The sequence below is a fragment of the Chinchilla lanigera genome, unplaced genomic scaffold (assembly GCF_000276665.1).
Source record: "Chinchilla lanigera isolate Chin_1 unplaced genomic scaffold, ChiLan1.0 scaffold00126, whole genome shotgun sequence".
NCBI classification, from domain to species: Eukaryota; Metazoa; Chordata; class Mammalia; order Rodentia; family Chinchillidae; genus Chinchilla; species Chinchilla lanigera.
In genome coordinates this window covers 3,245,204-3,264,134 of record NW_004955527.1, presented here as the reverse complement: position 1 = coordinate 3,264,134, position 18,931 = coordinate 3,245,204, and the positions used below count along the sequence as shown (strand labels likewise).

The 18,931-nt window shown below is 52.0% G+C and overlaps 1 protein-coding gene and 1 long non-coding RNA gene across 2 annotated transcripts in view; both read left to right on the top strand.

Moving 5' to 3' along the window:
• Positions 1-18,931, top strand: part of Kazn (kazrin, periplakin interacting protein) — a 1,006,619-nt gene that overhangs the window by 706,197 nt on the left and 281,491 nt on the right. The gene's annotated exons all lie outside the window — the stretch shown is intronic.
• Positions 3,013-5,625, top strand: LOC102016632. Its single transcript, XR_001231972.1, has 3 exons — positions 3,013-3,124; positions 5,172-5,316; positions 5,516-5,625. It is a non-coding gene; the product is annotated as an uncharacterized LOC102016632 (long non-coding RNA).

Here is an 18,931-nt window from a genome sequence, read left to right as displayed (position 1 = left end):
CCTGCTTTGCTGACTCCACTTCACAACCTCAGCGTGTGATCCTGGCCAGGGAGCTGATTTAGATCCTGCCCTCTGGGCGCCTGTTAATTTCATCAAAACACACCAAAAACCTTTCTTCCTTGAATTCCCTGGGGGAGGGTGGGCGTCAGGACTGTGCTTTTCTGAGTGACTCCCATGGGCTTCTCTTCGCATCCAAGTGTCCGGCTAAGGGTTCTGTCAGGCGGCCTCAGAGGGTTTGCACCTGGCCCGAGCATGGAGCCACACAGCAGTCTTTCTGAGCCCCATGGCGTGGGACACGGAGGGCGGCCCCTGGAAGCAGGTGGGACGCTGGGGGCTTGGGCTTTTGACCCTTCACCCCAGACCTCTCCTTTCTCCCAAGTGGTGGCACCCCACTGGTGGCATAGAAAGGAGCTCTTTCTTCTTTCTGCCCCATGGCTTTAGGCCATATGTAGACTGTCACTTGATTTTTTGTTTCTTCTTTTTTCTTCTGTGCTTGACATTTTGTTTGCCCTTCCAAGTCCTTGAAAGAGCACATACTTTTGGAGCTGTGAAATAAACAAATCTGAGTGTGTCACAAGCCGGGACCCTGTTTTATGTCCCAAGAGTGGCTCCCAGGAGGTGCTCGGCACCTGTTGGGTGATAGTGGTGACAAGGGTGGTGGCAGCGCTGAAGATGACGAAGGCAGATGCAGTGTTTCCCATGTCTGGCGTGTGCCAGGCGCAGGGGCAGATGGTGGCCCCGCCTACGCTCCTGGACTCCCTGGAGGAGGGGCGATTCCCCTCACCCTTAGTGTACGGATGAGAAATCGAGGTCCAGAGCCTGTGTGACTGTCGCAGGGCACACACCAGTGACCCAGCGGATCTCACCACAGTGCCCAAACTCCTGGCTTGGATTCTGGGAGGAAAGACCAGATTCCCAAGGCGCAAAGCCTTTGTCTTTCCAGTACTGTTTGCTGAGCTTGGTGCCCCGCGGGTGAAGTGTGTTCTGTGTGGTCCTCAACTTCCAAAGACTTTAACCAGACGAAGCTCATCGTCCGTCGAGCAGAATCTTAAGGACGCCAGGATTATGAGCTAATGAAGCATCACGGGCTTTGAACTCCTGCCTCAGTTTAGACTCCATTTGCAGGAGATAGCTCCACAGAGGGGAGGCTGATGACACCCAAGGTCAGCAGCGAGGAGCTCGTCTGTGTCAGCATCACCACCTGCTCATCTGCATCTCCATGTTGGCTTTTCCTGCTGAGATAAAGTTATCTGCTCAACCATTCAGATTAGAAAACAAGGCTCAGAGAGGTTCAGACACTTACCTGAGGCAAAACAGCGAGGAAGTAGTAGAAGGAGACCCACTTCAGTCCCAGGGAAGTTTCTGGACTTCACAGTGTCCCTTCTGCGTCAGAGATCAGGTGTCCTACACTGTGACGTAGAACCCTCCCCTCCCTGTATTCCTGCCACACCACAGGCTTTGAAGGCAGACAGACACAGCCTTGAAGCCAACAGCGGCTCAGTGCAGGTATCACAGCCATAGCTGGTGCCACCACACAGCCGCTCCCTGTCCCCATTGCCAGGACCCTGGTCCCAGCCCTGTCATCTCCCTCGAACTCCTCAGGCTTCTCACCAACCTCCTCTCCCCCTTCCTCTCCCCTCCTCTTGCCCATTCTGCCCACCCCGTCTCACCCACCACTGAGCCTCCCTTCACTGCTTCCTGCATCTCCTATTGAGTTCCCACCCCAGGGCCTTTGCACTGCTCTTCCTCCTGCCGGCGACACGCTCCTGTGGGTGCCAGCAGTGGGTGACTCCCTGCTTCCTCCAGGGCTATGAAGAGGGGAATCCTGTCTAGTCACTCTGGCCTCCCCTGCTCCATCTTCCTACCCCAGGGGTGCCAGCTTGCCTCTTCAGGCCTGTCTGCTCCTCATCTGCTCCCCCATAGTGGAATGAAAAGTCCCTGAGGGCAGAGTCCTATCGGCTGTGTCCTGCTCTGTGTCCAGGATGAAGGTGGTGCCCGCACCTGCAGAGCCTCTGTGGGTGACCACGGCGAGGATGCAGGCAGGACTGGGGCCCCTCTGTTGGCGTGGAGGTGAGAGAGGGCTCTTCCAGGGAAGGGAGGGGGTGCTCAGCAGCTCCTGGTGTCCACACCCTGTGTGGCGCCCCTGCTGGGGTGGGACAGGACCTGGGACTTCCTCTCACAGAGCTCAGCAGGGTAGCGGGATGTCACTTCTGAGATTAGAACACTGAGGACACCATGCCCCTCTCTCATTCTCTCACTGAGGTGACACGCGCCCTGGGATCTGAGCTGCCAAGAGACCCACAGGGCAGTGAACTGCGGGGAGCCTCTGGGCCCTGGTCCCTGAGAAACCGGATCCCCTCCAAGGGGCAGCTGAGTGAGCCTGGAACAGATTTTCCCCTAGAAGTGAGATGACAGCAGCCTCAGCTGGCACCTGGCAGCCTGTGTGAGCCCTGAGGCACAGGACTCGGAGGATGGGAAAGTCTGTAACCAGACTCCCACCCACCATATTCGTGAGATACTCCAGTGCTTTAATCCCTAAGTCTAAAACAAGCAAACTTATGCAGAAGTTCAGGCCGTAGGAAACAGCATGCAGCATCTAGAAGGAGCTGAGTCTTGCAGAACAGTGTTCCCAGGTCTGATCCTCTTAGATTTCTGCTGCCATGACAGAATACCACGGGCTGGATAGTGTATTAAGAAGAGGAACATCTTTAGCTCCTTATCGTGTAGCTCAGGTAGTGCAGGAGGATAGTGCAGGTGCCAGTGCCGGACCTCAAGTTGCATCATCTCACGTGGCCAGTGGCGGGCAAGAATGCGTGGGACACAGTAAGGTGAGACACCCGTCCTTCAACCGGGAGCCCAGTCCTATGGCATTAGTGTGGGGCGAGGGCACAGCCCTGGTGAGCTAATCATCTGTTAGAGATCCCGCCCAGTACTACCGTCACCATAGCAACGAAGTTCCAGCCTCGGTTTCAGAGGCAACACTGAAACCATGGCAGAGATTCTCGTTGAAGGGAAGCCAGGAGCCTCTATAGAGCTCCACAAGCAAAGGGACGATGGTGGCTGCAGGGCGGGTGGGGAAGAGCACAGGCACCGAAAGCTCTCAGAGGTCACCCAAGCGAAGAAGGTGAGGGCAGGGAGTCATCTGATTTGCATTTAAAGGGCTGCCTTGGCCTGGGGACAGAGCTGGAGAAAGGACAGATGTGGGGGGCCCCTCGGTGCCTCTCTGAGGCATCTGGGGCTTCAATGCTGGCGCTGATAGCCAGGAGAGAGGGAGGCGCTGGGAAGCCGGGCCCGGCAACCCTCAGCTGTGCTCCTGGCTTACGCTCCCGCCCACTGAGACCCTTGGCTGGTTCAGGTTGATGCTCGTTGCTGAAATGACACCATGCTTGATTTTTCTTTCTTCCTGGTACTGGGGAGCAAACCCAAGGGTGCTGTACACTGAGCTACTCCCCTAGCTCTTCTTTATTTTAATCCGAGATGGGGTCTTGCTAAGTTGTCCAGGCTGCCATCATACATTGGATCCTCTTGCCTCAGACTTCTGAGTAGCTGGAATTGCAAGAATGTGCCACCCTGCCTGGCTTGAAATGACACCACCATTCCCTCTGTTTCTTTTTTAATTTCAATTTTTATTAGTACAGGTTTGTGGTATGTGATGGTTATATTCATTATAGGGAGCTAGGACATGCATGTAACACACTGAATTCTTTCTATGTGCCCATCTCCTCCTCTCCCTTCTCCACCCTCCATCTCTTTGTTCCCTTCCCATTTACAAAATATTCACCTCCCTGTTTCCTATTATCAGTCTTTTATTTTGCTCTGTAATTGATTGATATTCTGAGTTTCTCATATAAGAGAAACCATATGATAGTTAAGCTTCTGTGTTTGATTTATTGCACTTAATATTATGGCCTCAAGGTGCATCCATTTTCCTGTGATTGACTCAGATTTATCCTTCTTTATAGCAGTATAGTACTCCATTGTGTATAAATACATTTTCTTTACCCATTCATATGTTGAAGACATCATTGTTATTGTAGAAGTTTTCTCTGCTTTATCTAGAGAACTGAAGCTGGGCTTCCACAAGGAAAGAAACTATTGGTGAAAGTCAAAAGTCAGCAACAGGAACAGCCTCGCTGTTGCCAGGCTATCCCACTGGTGCCATCCTTTGCTAAAAACCACCTTGCAGCAGCTGTGGAATTAATGCTGTCTTCCCACCCACACCTTCCCCCTGCTCCTCACATACCACAGTGAGGAGCAGCCAGGCAGTCCCCACCCTGATAGTGCTAGGGCTGGTCTAGGATGCTACCTTCCCCAGAGCTGCTTATGTAGCAGTTTGTTTTTTACACAGCCATGCCGTGTAACAAAAACCCTCGAGACTAAAGAGGCATTTCACCAGACATGTGTATCACCCACACTGATCTTGACTGAGCATGCTCAGTACCTGTGGGTTGTCTGGTGTCTTAGGCAGCTTTCCTTGCTGGGTACCATGCTCAACACTCCAGCTTATAGGAGGACAGCTATCATGTAGATTCTAATCTAATTTAGATTCTAATACGTGATCTGCAGGCTCCAAGGCAGAAACCTCACTATGCAAGGGCGTTTGGAGCGAAGCAGCTTAGTTCATAGCAGCTAAGGAGCAGAGCAGGGGGGCACCAGAGAGGAAGGGGCTAGGGAACCTGGGTGATTCTTGGGGGCGACGTCTCCAGGACCCATGCAGACACGTGCAGATACACCCAGAAGCGCACTCTACTGATCTGCTTAGCATTTCTTAATCCAGGGAGACTGACGTGAGGATTAACTGTCCCAGCGGGGTCCGTGTGGGGGACTGGGGTCTCTAGGCTCTGTTCCACATGGCTCGTCTGTCCCTGGTCTGGCCTGGGCTTGCTCTTGTGGCAAGAACAGAGGTGCTAGAGAAGCCAAGCTTAATCGCCCCGTGCCACTGTTCAGGCCTCTGCCTGCCCCTCTTCGTTAGCATCCCTGTGGCCAAAGCCAGTCAGGTGGCCCGGCCCAGGTAAAGGTTTGGAGCAGGCTGCATTTGTTCCCGGGAAGGAAAACACAAGTGATGGTTACAGCACTGTAAAAGCCACCATGGTTCGTGCTTATCACTGTCACTTGCAAAGCCGGCTCTGTGCCGGGTTATCTCACGTTAACTTAGTGTCCCTCGGCTGCAGTTGATTTTGGCCGCCAGGGAATAGGTAGTGATGTCTGGAGACCCAGAAGAGGCCAGGACAGCTGCTGAACCCCGCGAGGCCCAGGACGAACTGATCTGACCCTGCATACCAGCAGTACTGGGGCTCAGAACCCCCAATTAATGTGGTGAGTCCTGGTCCCCACCCATGGCATGACCTTGACTAGATCCACCTCTGCTGTCTCCTCCCCTTATCTGTGCAACTCGCTCTTGTTCTCTGGCCTTGCCTGGTAGATGCTGCCCTTGGTTTGGGTGCAGGTCTGTGCAGCCTGGTTACCCGCAGCTCAGTTCCCTTTCGTTCCCACCTTTGGTCCATCTCCCAAGCAGATGCTGCTGTTGCCCTGTCTGGACCCTTCATGGTCAGAGCGTCCTCCAGAGCCAGGTGGTGATGCCTCCTTCAGAGCAGGTGAAGAGCACTGAAGGACCCTTGTTCTCAATTAGCCTGGTAATTGGCTCTGTGTGGAATTTCTCACTGGTAGCGTTGGAGAAGTGGCATTAAGGAAATTCGGAGTACAGACAAAAACTTCCCAAGGAGCGTGCAGATTAGCTGGCCTTCTGGTCGACCCGAACTCTCTGGTCACGTGGGCAGCATAATTAAGGCTTGCGGCAGACACCTGCCCGCTACTGTGTGCCCTCTGCCCTCGCTTCAGGTCATTCCTGCCTCCCGTGGGCTGCTCTCGGTCTTGCAGGTCCTCGAGGAGGCTACTGTCTGTAAGAACAGCTGCCAATCTCGGGCGCCTTGCCTGCTCTGTGCACAGGAAAAGAGAGATGTAGATATATCCTGGTTTGCTCACTTCTGGGGGAAAAAAAGCCGTTAGGAAGCTGCCCTCTGAGCCACCCCATGGTGCGGAACAGAGCCTCAGAGTTTGGAAAACTTGTGCTTCCTGGAATGAGAATGCTATGTGCTGCCCCCTAGAGGCGCATTGAGGAGGAGCAGGAGGAGCTTGGCGTGGAGTTCAGTGCATGTTTACTGGATGAATAGGGTCTCAGGCACCCCTGAAAGGCGTGCGGGAGCCCAGCGTGGGGAAGACGTGCCGAGGACCTCCCGTCCAGCTCCCTGCCGGGTGCCTGGTCTCCATCCGCTCCTTGTGTGGAGCAGCGTGGGGGGATCAAATACCGGGCAGCATTTAGGCCCGTGGTAACAGGTGCCGCGGCGTCTCTGGTCCTGTTTCCCCCGCTGCAGGAACGGGTTGAGGGCAGTGACGCGGCTTCTTCCAGTTCCTCCCAGCCCCATCTCTCAGTCTCCTTTCCTTCCCCCTCTGCTGCGGTAGCCGCACACGGCATCCAGGCCGCGGCCACCTGCTTCTCAGCCTGAGACTCAAAGCTTAAGGGCATTTCAGGGAAGACGGAGGTTTGGCATGGAGGTGTTTGTAAATTCCTCTGCTGCATCAGCTGGCAATTTTCATCTTCTTGGCTTCTTTCCAGTTTGTCAATCCAGAAGTACCCACACACTCAGACCCACCTGTGCAAGGGGCTGACCTCGACTTCCGTCCTCGCATCTTCTGGTGGTTTCCGGTGGCTTTCCCTGGCCGACCACCCGAAGCTCCTCCTCTCCGACCTTCCTCCCCCTGCCAGCAGACAACCCCTCCCTCTGCTCCCGGCTGTAGTTCTGCTCTCCCGCTAACACACTCTGAATAGCTAACCCAGGCACAGCTTCCCCTTCTAGGTACTAACATGCGCACCGCACTTTACAGTTCGCATACCTAACGTGGAAACGGCACTCTACAGTGTGTATGGCTGACTTGGCCACAGCACAGTTCGCTTAGCTACCACAGACTCAGCGACTCGCAGTTTGCATAGCTGACAGGGCTGTAGTGCTCCACAGCTTGAAAAGTGCCCGCAGGGACCTCCTCTCACAGGACCTCCCGCCAGAGAGGCAGCAAGGCTGGCCATGTCCTCACCCCTGTTTGGGGGATAGGAAAGGAGACTTACAGAGGTTTCTTGACCTGCCTGTGGCCAGGTGACCTGGTCGACCTTGAATCTGGGCTGCCCATCTTCCAGGCCTGTCCTTGCCCTCCCATGACAACTGTGAGACAAATACCATATTGCCGTCCCCTGTTTTACCAAAGCCCAGAGAAGTTAAGCGACTTCCCCGAGGTCACACAGGCAGAGCCAGGTTGTCTGACTCCAGTGCCCATCAGGCTCCCAACCGCTTCCCGCCGTTGCCGTGCTAAGACACTGCTCGCTCGTTCACTCCTACGTTCACTCATTCACTCAGCCACGTTCCAGGGGCCAAGGCTGCCAGGTCTGCTTCCACAGCGGATCTGAGATTTGGTATTTTCTGCTGTTGCAGAACCCATGACCACAACTTGCCATAGCACCCATTCCTCATCTCCCCACTTCTGGAGGTCAGTGTCCAGGCCTGGCTGAAGGGTGCTCTGAGCACAGGTCTCAGAGAGGTTGGCATACTGGACAGGACGTCTGCCAAGAAGTGACTGACCTTCCCTTCTTCAGTGAGGAGGGAACAGAAAGAACTTCCATACTTTGTCACAAAACACGGCTCTAAGAGCATTCGTGTTGGGAGAATTGACCAAATCACTGCCTCTTGTGCTGTATGGAAGCAAGATGTGCGTGCTTTGGTTTAAAGACACAGATTTCAGTTCCGGAGCCAACATCTTGGCTGGAGACAAAACCTGCTGCCCAGACAGGAGGCAGTGACAATCAGGAAGGAATTAGGGACGGAGATTTAAGAAAACTTTTCACCCATGCTGCCAGACACCTCTTAGCTTGAGTGGATCAATAATTTCACAGTCATGTTTTCTTTCAGCGGCACTGACCGCAGCCCCCCACATGCTGGTGACCGCTGACAGCGACGGCTTCAGAGATGGACAGTGTATGAATAACAGGGAAATAAATAATGATGACCATTTGAGATGTGTCAGTACCTGGCCAGGTACTTCCTGTGCTTCGTCTTCTTTCGTCTTCCCAGAGACCCGCCAAGGAAGTGCGCTATTGGGTTTTTCTTCCTCTTCCCTTTCTTCCCTGAAGAAACACCATCTATCTTTTCCCCATTGTGCCAGTGGGGAAACTGAGGCCCATGGAGGTTCAACACACAGCTGAAAGTTCCCAGGCCTGTCCTTTAACTGTCCCAGAGCGGCCCCACATCACCTCCCTTGGCTCTCTTTTTCTTTGTAGGAGTCAGCCCTGGGGACCACACAGGTCCAGTATCCATGGTCCGTGGAGTCCTCCGTCTCTTTTCAGCTGAGAAGGGGCTGGAATGGGGCACCCCAGCTGGAGTGGGAAATTTCCATTATTGCTCCTTTGCTGGGGTCCAACTGGCCGCACCAGGAGGAAAAGCTGTGAAAAGGGGCACCCTCCCAAGGCGTGGGGGTCACTGCTCTTTCAGCTACGTGACTCACAGGTTCCCTGTCCCTGCTTTCTCAGGCTTACAGCAGCGGGAGGGTCCGGGCCCCTGTCCCTGGTGCTTTGCCTTCCCTAGGGAGATGGGCCACGTTTGCATCTAAAGATGGCACAGCCTGAAAATGAACCTGCTCCTCCGTTCACGGCAGAGCAGTCACAGCAAGCAGCGCGTGTGTCAGCCTCGGACAGGGTCCCTTCGGAAGCCACACTCTGTGAGGCTGCATGCAGGGGGCTGGGGGATAAATCAGTAACAGATGTTTCCCTTTCCTGGAGCACATTTTCCCCCAAAGCCTGTCTCACCTCCCAGGGCCTAATGCAGCCTGAAGTCCCCGTCGCCCTGCAAGGCTCCGCCGCAGATGTGCAGTCGGAACCACTTTTCTACTTGAACTAAAAGTCTTGCGGCTTCATTTTCTTTTCCCTTTGGGTTCACCCAGTGTTTAAAAGGCCTCTTTGAAGAGTGAAGCCTTCTCTAATTTAGAAAGCTGCGAATTCCCACCACAGAGCCCCAGGCTGTGGTGGTTGACAAGGTCCCGGGTTCTCACTCCTGAACCTTTCAGCCGTCTCCACGGTTCCACTGGACGCTGGAGCGTTTCTAAGGCCTGGGATGACAGTGACTTCACCAAACGGCTTTCATCAAGCTGCAGTTAGCGAAGAAAAAGAAGTGACACTTGCCTTAAATGCCGAAAGGTGTGAATTTCTTCATCGGGAGTGTTTTAAGGACAGACGCCTGGGCTTATTCAAGTGGGATGCTGGCGTCTATGGACCGACGTCACCACTTCCTGTCCAATGCAGCGAAACGTGTGTGTGTGTGCGTGTGGATGCATGTGCAAGCATGTGTGTTGGAGGGGGCTTCTTACCCTCTTGCCCAGGATCCTGTTAGGAAAGTGAGTGTATGAGGCCTGGTGGCACAACGACGCGAACAGAGCAGACACTGCACTCCCCGTCCGGCAGCACGGCCTTCTCCGCAGTCCCCACTGCAGGAGCACACGTCTCATCCTCGACACCTCGCTCTCCCTGCGCTCCCTCACATGAGAACACACAATCAGTCGAGGGTGTTTCTCCCCTTTCTAATCTTTTTCCACATCTCTCTGGCCCTCCCCTTCCCGCTGACACCCAGCAATCAGGCCGCAGTAATCCTTCCATGGAATCAAGGCAATAACTTCCGTTTGTAGCCGTAGCGTCTACTCCATCGCAGGGCGGGCAGTTGGGTGGATCTCCTGGAGCGGCTCTCAGAGCAGGTGCTGTTGTAAGCAAAGCCCGAGGCTGGGGGCTGGCACTTCAGTGCTCTGTCTGCAGTGTTTGGCATTCTCTGACATCCACTGAACTCCAGCCTCTCTACCCATCCCCTGCCAGGCCAGACCCGCACACTGCACCTTATGAATCCCTTCTCTTCAGAGGTCAAGAGGACTGAAGGGTCCCATCAGCCAGCCCTGCAACCCTAGCCACCACAGCTCCTGACTCACCTTGTTTTCTCAGATCCATTCTCTAAGTTGAAGCTCCTGTGTCAGTTTGTCAAAGAAGAGATTCTGCAATGGGAGAAACTGTTCTCAATGCGGCGCCCTCGGCACTTGTGCTTTCCGGTCACTGTGCCTTTGCTCCCATGGTCCCTCCCTCCAGAATGCCTGCTCCTCTAGCCTCGTCCGTAGGGACCCAGCTGGAAGGGCCCCTTGCCCCTAGAGGGAGAGGGATTGTCCGTCCCTAGTTACCTGGCCAGACCCAAGCCCTCTCTCCCTCTGGTTCCTGTGGTTTGTCTCTGTCATCCTTAGGCACACACACTGCTTATACTACGGCCCTGTCATGACCCACCATTCCCCCTCTATGAACTGGATATGGCCTCTGGGCACAAGGATTATCTCACCCATCTCACTCATTCGTTCAACAAACACCCCTGTATGAGTCAGCTCTCTGCTGCTATGAGAAAATGCTGGAGAGAATCAGCTCATAAGGAGAAAAGTTTTATTAGGGCTCACGGTTTTGGAGATTTCAGTCCATGGTCTTTTGGCCCCATCACACTGGGCCTGCGGTAGCACAGCCCATCATAGTAGGAGCACAGGGCAAGTGGGATGTCTTCACTTCTCTGCTTTCATTAGACTTAAGGCCTTACCCGATCCATCTTGATCTCACCTTGACCCGAACCTAGGTTATATCTGCAGAGACCCTTATTCCAAATAAGGCCCTGAAGTTCTGGTGGACACGGGTTTCAGGGGGACACTGTTCAATTGCCTACCGTGGTCCTTATGCCACCCTGCAGGGTTGATGTGGATGTGGAAACTGAAGCCCAGGGTGACAGTTTGCCCAGGGCCTCACCACTGGGCTTGGTGAACAAAGGAGCAACCAAGCCCTGACCCCAGCGTGGTGCCCGTCCCCTGCACCGCTGCTCCACCGGGTACAGATACACATCTGGTTGTTGCCATTGTGCCCTGTCCTTGGCCTGCTATCCTTAAAGTTCACAACAAGGAGAATAAAACTGGGCCTCAGGGGCCACCAAGGTAGAGGCTGGGACAACAACACCGCCATACAAAGTTCCTGAGCTGAGGACAACTGGTGACAACTCTGAGGACAATGCCAGAGACTAGCAGCATTAGTGGCTGGACCCCACCCGCAGGCTGAGCAAAGAAACAACCCCCCCAGCACTCTGCTGCATGCCCGGTGGCATTTTCCTGCTTTATGCTCTGTGTTCACACCGCCACTCCTAATGGTTGATTCTGTTTCTCTGTTGAGAAATTGTCCCCCTGCTTCCCTTAAGCTTCTGTATACCCCCTGTACGTGCTGTCACACCAGTTCTCACAGTGGCCGAGCATTGAGCCATGGTAGGCCGTGTCCCCTGGCCACTGCACTAGGCATTGTGTATGGTCCCTTCATCACCTGCTTTCTGAGGAGTGGAGACTAAATTTCCCCAACCTGGTATGCCGCTGTCCCTGTAGCAGTTTTTCTTTTCTGGAGGGTTTCAGCATACCACGGTATCCTTTCTGTAATAAAAGCAGGGGAATTGCTGACAATTTTCACAAATTTGGGCTCTTGCAAGAATAATGTTCGCTGAATTATACGTGATGCTCCCTTTTTATGTGTTCCTAACCTCTTGCTTGCTTTCGGTGCTGCTGCTAAGCTGACTTCAATATTTGATCTTGCCTTCTGCCGCTGGGTTTTCAAAACCCCGTCTGGGTTTTCAGACAGAGGGACCAACATGGCGAATGTCACTGGATACCGGGTCCTCACTCACCAGGGCCAGTGGAGGAGGGGCAGCTTGGGAGTTCAACTCAGTCTTTGCTCTTTCTTGCTGCTTTTATGGTCGCACCACTAGAAGGTCTGGGTCCTTGGCATGGAGGGTGTTATGGAGGGGTCAGTCCATGGGGCTAGAAAGAGGCCGATTGACTTTGGATTTAGATCTAGGATAGCAGAGTCTTTCAGGGCACAGCCTGGATCTCAAGAACAGCAGGAGCTTGGGACCGTCCTCAGTAGTGACCACATGTGCCCACAGCCACCTTGTGACTCACTCACACCTCCTTTGCACACACACAGGCTTCACACCTGTCCTCTTACCTTCTCCCCCGGACTGTGCTTCTGCAAAGCAGAGGGGGTGAATACAACTTGGTCAAATCCGTAAAACAGTGCTTCTTGTTATTCATTTAGGGATCCTTTACTTTAGTCCACAAATGTGTGCTGGGTACACAACCATGCATCAGCCTGCCATGGCTGGGAGTAAAGCAGGCCAGAGCTCCTGCCCTTGAGGGCTTGGATTCTAGAGCCCATGCAGTGCATGAGTATCACGCAATTGGATGGGGTTATACTCAAAGGTCTGCTAGGAGCTGACAGGCACAATGGAGAAGCGGCCTGGACCGAAGCTGGGGGAGTGCTGAGAAAGGAGTGCTCTGGAAAGGCCTCTCTGAAGAGGTGGTGCCAGAGCAAAGAGGGAAAAGGAGAGAGAGGACCATTCTGGTGGTCGGGAAGTGTGTACCAGGCTGAGGGAGCAGCCAGTGCTAAGGCCCTGTGGTGTGTTTGGGAAATAACAAGGAAGTCAGAGGGACTGAAGGAAAGTGTACACAGAAAGTGGGAGAAGAGGTCCGTGAATAACAGGCTGCCCTCTTCCCATCCCTGCCAGCTGGTAGGTGAGCCTGCTAAAGCTCTGGGAGTGTATGGGACACATCTCCAGCCACCCAGTGAGGGCTTGCAGGAATAAAACCCAAGCTGCATATTCTGGGTCTTGTGTTGCTTCTCAGCATGACAGGAGGGTCTACCAGGAGACGCCCTCCTTAGGACACGACACCCCCAGCGTCTATTTGCTGTCCTGTAACTCAGGGGGAAGAAAGATTGTATTGTTTTTCCTTCTGGTTCCTGCGATTACCCTCGGTCATGTGGCAAGTCCTGGGACCCCATTATTTCCGTCGGAGCTGTCCTGCGGGTTCCCAGCCAGATCCCAGAGGCCCACATGTCCCCAGTGCATCTTTTGTCATTGCTGAAGACCATGAAGGCTCTGATTCCTCCTCATGTGGGTTTTCTTTCTTTGCCCACAAGGCTCCTGTCTCATGTGGGAACCTGCCTCACGGTAAAGACCAGGAACAAATTTAATTTAGGGCCTCTACCTGTGCTGTCAGTAAATTGCTTTTGCTCCTTTGCTCTGACAAACCCATCTGCCGCCACTGACCTTTCCCGCCTCTCGTTCATGCCGCATATTTCTCTGCTTAACTTCCTGTGCAATCTCCCTCTCCACTTCCTGTCTTTGCTTTCTTTCTTTTTTTGTTTTGTTTTGTACCAGGAATCGAACTCAGGTCATTGTGCTTGCCAGGCAGGCGCTTATGCCACTGAGCTATATCCCCGGCCCTGTCTTCGCTTTCTTTATCATTTTCACACACAGATTGCCCTTCACTCGGGCTGCAGTCTTCCCTGTTTTCTCCGGGTGCCTTATTGTCACTTTTCATGGTGTTTTTCTGCTACTTCCTCAGTGAGTGATGGTGAAGCCCCTCCGGCCTGAGTACTGACAGGCAACCACCGTAGGGTAGGCTTGGCCCCGGGCTTTATGTGTACAATCTGTACAGAGGCAGGTGTTTCTTCCTGCGTGGCAAGCTGTTTAGGATGCTCCGCGTGCCGGGGGCTTCGGGAGGACTGGGCGGTAGCATTTCCAGCATCTCCCATAGGGAATCACGAAGCTCTGTGCAGAGTGAATCAGGCATGTGGCAACCTGGATGCAGCGTTGTCCACGTGCAAGGTCGGTTGTGGTTGTGTGTTCACCTCCAGGATGCCATTTCAGTACTGCCCAAGACATGTAAGTCAGTATGGCCTGTTGCAAAGGCATCTTGGTGATGTCTGTTCAGATTTTGGACACATTTCTGAGATCTCAGAAGCACGAAGCAGGTTTTGCAGAGATGCGTCCATAAGTCTGCCTGCTGCAGCGTTGTTTTTGCAAAGGCAAATTGAAATCCTAATTGTCCACCAGTCCATCGCAGCTTGGGCTGGAAAGACAGTCATATATTTAGGAGGTATAATCAAAAAATATGGTAGATGTTTAAAATTCTTTAAAACTTTAGTACAGTAAAAGACACCCTGCCAGTAAACCTCATTAAAACACTCCTTCTTCCTTCAAGCATGCTTATCCCATTCTTCTTGCCACTTTCTGAAGCAGTTCTGGAAGTCTCCTTTCCTGAGAGTCTTTAGTTACGCTCTTGCGGCTCCCCTCATCTCCTAAATGGATTCAGAGCATTTATCTTTCATGGTCATTTTGACCTTAGGGAAGAGCCAGAACTCACGTGGTTTCAGATCTGGTGAATAGGGAGGGTGAGGACACAGCATAATAGCTTTAGGAGCCTGCTTTTCTGTTGAACAGCACTTAGCAGCGGCATTCACCATGTTTTTTTTTTTAATTCCAGAATTGCTTCAGCCACTGGCAAGAATGATAGGACAGGTGTGTACAAATCAAGGGGAAGCATTTTGCGGGAGATTAACAGCAACGTGTCTTTCACTGTAAAAATTTTTAAATTTATACGTTCGCTATTTTTTCCAATCTGTCCTTGTACAATGAAATACTAGGAGGTTAAAGATCAAGATTGACCCCCGTGGACATGGACAGATGTCAACAAAACCAGAATTACTTTTAAAATAAGCTATTTACCCTATGCCCTTCTGTATGTGATGGTCCATTTTTGTCAAATAAAATGAAGTGTCCATTATGAACAAACATAAAGCAGTTACTAAATGAAATTAGGTACTTAAAAAACCTCAAACACAGGAGCATTCTCAGGTCATTAAGTGGCTGCAGTCTTCTATCAAATTAACATGACACGTTAAATTTAAAACTCAGAAGAATGTTCTTGATGGCCACAGTTTGATGGCCAAGTTTGGTTGGTTGATGAAGAAGTAGTCACTTATAACCTTTTTTGTTGTTTTCAGTAAACATGTAAAAGTGTTATCTTCCCTTCACAAGGATATACCCAGGTAGCTATTTGTACATTCATAGAAAAGCCTTGGGCAAGCTGTGCCCTGGCCACCCAGGGGTGGGGACAGGGGTGAGTGTCAGCAACGAGGCTTGGATGGCACTTGGTTGGCACAGTGGGCTCTCTGGATGCTGAAGTTTTTCCTGGTGATCAGGCCTTTTTGTAATTAAGAAAAAAGTAGAGGGGAAAATTTTGACTTTATCCTTTTCTTTGTGTCCCTCCGTCTCTTTCGTTTCTGGTTATGGAGAGTTTCAGACATGCAGAGCAGCGCACAGCCCAGCAAAGTGAACCTTTGAGCACCTGTCAGCTGCCCCAACAACTGCCCTTCCTCCTCCACACCTGGCCCCTGGCCCCGGCCCCCGCCCCTGTAGGGGTCCTGACCACACTGCTACACCAGTGTTAAAGGCTGTGTCCTTGTTGCTGAGCTATTGCAATGAGACCCTGACCCTAATCCCCAGGTCCTCCTGCCTGCTGTCGCCCCACCCCAGCTCCTGTCCCCAGACTGACCTTACACCCTCATCTGAGCCCTGACTTAAATGCAGCCATCAGAGCCTCCCCACCCAGCAGGCCGGCAGATGCTCCAAGCCATCAACGGGTGGGTCCTGGGGTGACCAGGCCGTGCTGTGACTTTTGGCCTTGTAGAGCCTGGTTGGTCCAACACAAGTGAGCTGTGCAAACATTACCCTCAGAGTGTGCACCATGGTGGACAAAGAGCAAGCCCTGGGATATCTCAGCTCCGCTGCCTGCTCCAAAAGGCCTTGCACAACCAGCCCTCTGTCTACCTCGCTCCTCAGTTTCCCGTCTCTCGCTCTTACTTCCATTTCTGCGTGTTCCTCAGAGGGAAACAGCACGGAGTGGAGGGGGTTGGCACACGTTTCCACCCTTCAGCTTCCTGTGTTGCCACGTCTGATCCACTCTGGCATCCAGGCTTGCAGCAGAGACCTTGCTGGACATCTCCTGTCCATCTGCACTGTCCTAGGCCCCGGGAATCTAGGAGTGAGGGCAAGAGGCAGCATGCCCGCCCTCAGCAAGCTTCCGTGTACACATGAGCATAGAAGGATGTCTGCAAAGACATCCACTGAAAATGATACAATCAAGGATATTCTTTACACTTTTAGCTTCATAATTTTCTATATATTTTTATTTCTAACCTGGCATGTAGTACATACCTATAATTCTAGGAAGCTGAGGCAGGAGGATTCCAAAGTTGAGCCTAAGCAACTTAGTGACTTCACAAGACCATGTCTCAAAAAAAAAAAAGGTCCGTGGATGTGACTCAGGGTGAAGGCCCCAGGTTCAATCCCCACTCCCACAAAGGCGGGATTCATTTTCACCCTTCCTCCCCAGCTCAGTGTATTTTTGTTAACACAGAAACAACAGAGAAAGAAAGCACACCCGGCAAGATGTTAACAGTGATTAATTCTGTGTGGTGAACATGTGTGCCATTATTTTCTTATCTGTTCTTTGATGTGCTTTTTAAATCCCCCAATCAATGTTTAAGTTAAAAAAAAAATGAGATAAGGGAAAAGTGAATTCTTTGGAATTGGCAGTGTGTCTGCCACAAAGCAAGGGATGATAGAAAGATTTTCCTTCCCTCATCTTATACTCTGTGCAGTATCCACGGTATCAATGCCTCGCTCCGGGCACAGATGTGGCAGTGGGACAGCTGGGATTGGATTCCCCTTGCTCTGTGGGACTTTCTCTAAACCACCTTTTTGTGTCCTTAATTCCATGAATACAAACAATAATTACCAACCTAAGTAGATTACTCAGCATAGCTTAGACGCCTCTGGGTCCCCAAGCAAGCCACACTATTGACTGTTCACAATTAATCTAAAAAATTAAACCAATTGCTCTTCGGGTTCCTTCTTCCCTATTTTGTAGCTGGGTGCCGCTTCCACAGATCTGTCGCCGGACCTCTAATTTCTACTTGGTGTTCCTGTCTTTCCCTGGGACTGAAATGTTCCATTAAAACTAATTTGTTTGCAAGCCAGGTCTTTGGATTTCTTCCCCTTCCTCCCTTCCGAGCGTGGTCCTGTGAGCTGCCTTGTGCCGTGGCGGAACTGGGCTTTCTATTTATAATTCTTCCATGGTCTGCCTGCTTTTTCAATTACTTCACAAACTCCCTTCTGTCCTTCCTCACGTTGCTTCATTCATTTTCGCTTCCCCTGTCAAGTTTGGAAGAAGTCATTGCCGTCGCCGCAACCTCCCAGCCTCCCAAAGATGAGCTAGGGATGAGAGAATGAACGAGAAGCCCAAGGACACTGCAAACTAATTCAAAGGTATTTATTGAGTCCCTATTAGAACAAGGTCCATTGGAGATAGTGGCAAAGAAAAGAGAAGAACAAATAGGGCTTCTTCCTTCACTGAGTTTATAATTTGCCAGAGGAGAGAAGATAACCACACACCAAATTTTAACTCCCAAGATGGGATGGTTTGGGGGCGATTTGTTACACAGCTATAAATAACTAACACACCCTCCCATAATGCACACCTACTGTAAGCCAGGTACTCTGGAACACTGTTCTGCCTCCTCTTCACCTGCCCCACTCTGCCTCAGTGCAGGTGGCAACTCCTAGGGGAGGCCACCTGGATCCCTCCCCACCCCCAGTGGGACTGTACCTCTCCCCTGCAACCTTTGCCCTAGCAGTCACATTCTATTTACCAAATTCTTTTTTGGAGTGGTGAGGGTAATTGGAGACTGAACCCAGGGATTTCAGATTGAACTACATCCCCAAACCTTTTTATTTTTTATTTGTAGATAGGGTCTTGCTAAGTCTCTTGCTAAGTTGCCTGGGCTGGGCTCAAACTTGTGATCCTCCTGCCTCAGCCTCCCAGAGTGCTGAGATTACAGGCATGTGTCACCATGCCTGGCTTTACTTAATTCTTTAATTAACATTTCCACTAACTAACTCTAAGTCCATGAGAATGGGGTAACATCTTCTTCCCTATCATGTCTCCTATTCGTCTCATAGTTGCTATCCCTTGGCAAGTATTCTAATAATGGATACACAAGGATGAATTTTAGCCTTCTAAAGGTCAGTGTTACTGTTGTTCCCATTCTATGGATGAGGAAACTGAGGTTGGGGCATAAGGGTTTGCTCATATTAATTATCTATTGCCAGGTGGGAGACTGGGAATTCAGACTCAGAACCCCAGGGTGCCAACTTGTCCTGGCTGCTTCACTATCAGTCTCAGATCCTTCAGCTCCCAGACCAGCAGTGACCCCCGCCATGGGGGATTGTGTTAAAATGCAGAGTTCTGGTTAAGTAGGTCCGAGGCTGCTGAGAATCTGTCTGTTTGATGGGCCCCTGGTGATAGTGTGGCTGTGGGTCCCTGGACGACTCTTATGTAGCACGGCCATGACCTACCCTTAAGGGTGGGAGTTCACAGGTTCATATCCAGTAGTGCACCCCTGTAATCCCAGCACTCTGGGAGGCTGAGGCAGGAGGACTGCAAATTTGAGCCCAGCCCAGGCAACTTAGCAATACTCTGTCTCATAAACAAAAATAAAGAGGGCTGCAGATGTAGCTCTGCACAGAGGCCGAGGGGTCCATCCCCAGTACTGGAAAAACAATCCATGACAAGACTTTCCCAAAATGGTGCTACACTAAGCACCGCACTCTCTCAGCTTATGTTCTCTCCCAGTCTGTGAGCACTGTCGGGGAGGGGTAGCACTGCAAATGCCAGCCTCACCTGTCTGCTACCAGCTTTGTGCTTGAGGCTTCAGATGCTGGCTTCCCTAGGCTAGGTCACCCACGGGCTTCTGGAAAGGTCTGTGAGGAGTCCTTATGGAGGTCCCCGGTCCTGGGTGCTTCCGGGGCAAGCAGCTCGCAGCTGGGCCCAGCAGGAGAGGAAGCAGATGTGCACCCACAAAGCAGCCTGGAGAACCAGAGCCCAGGTGGGGCCCCACCAGCTGATGGAGGCTCTGGTCCCCGGATGGCTCATCACTCTGCTC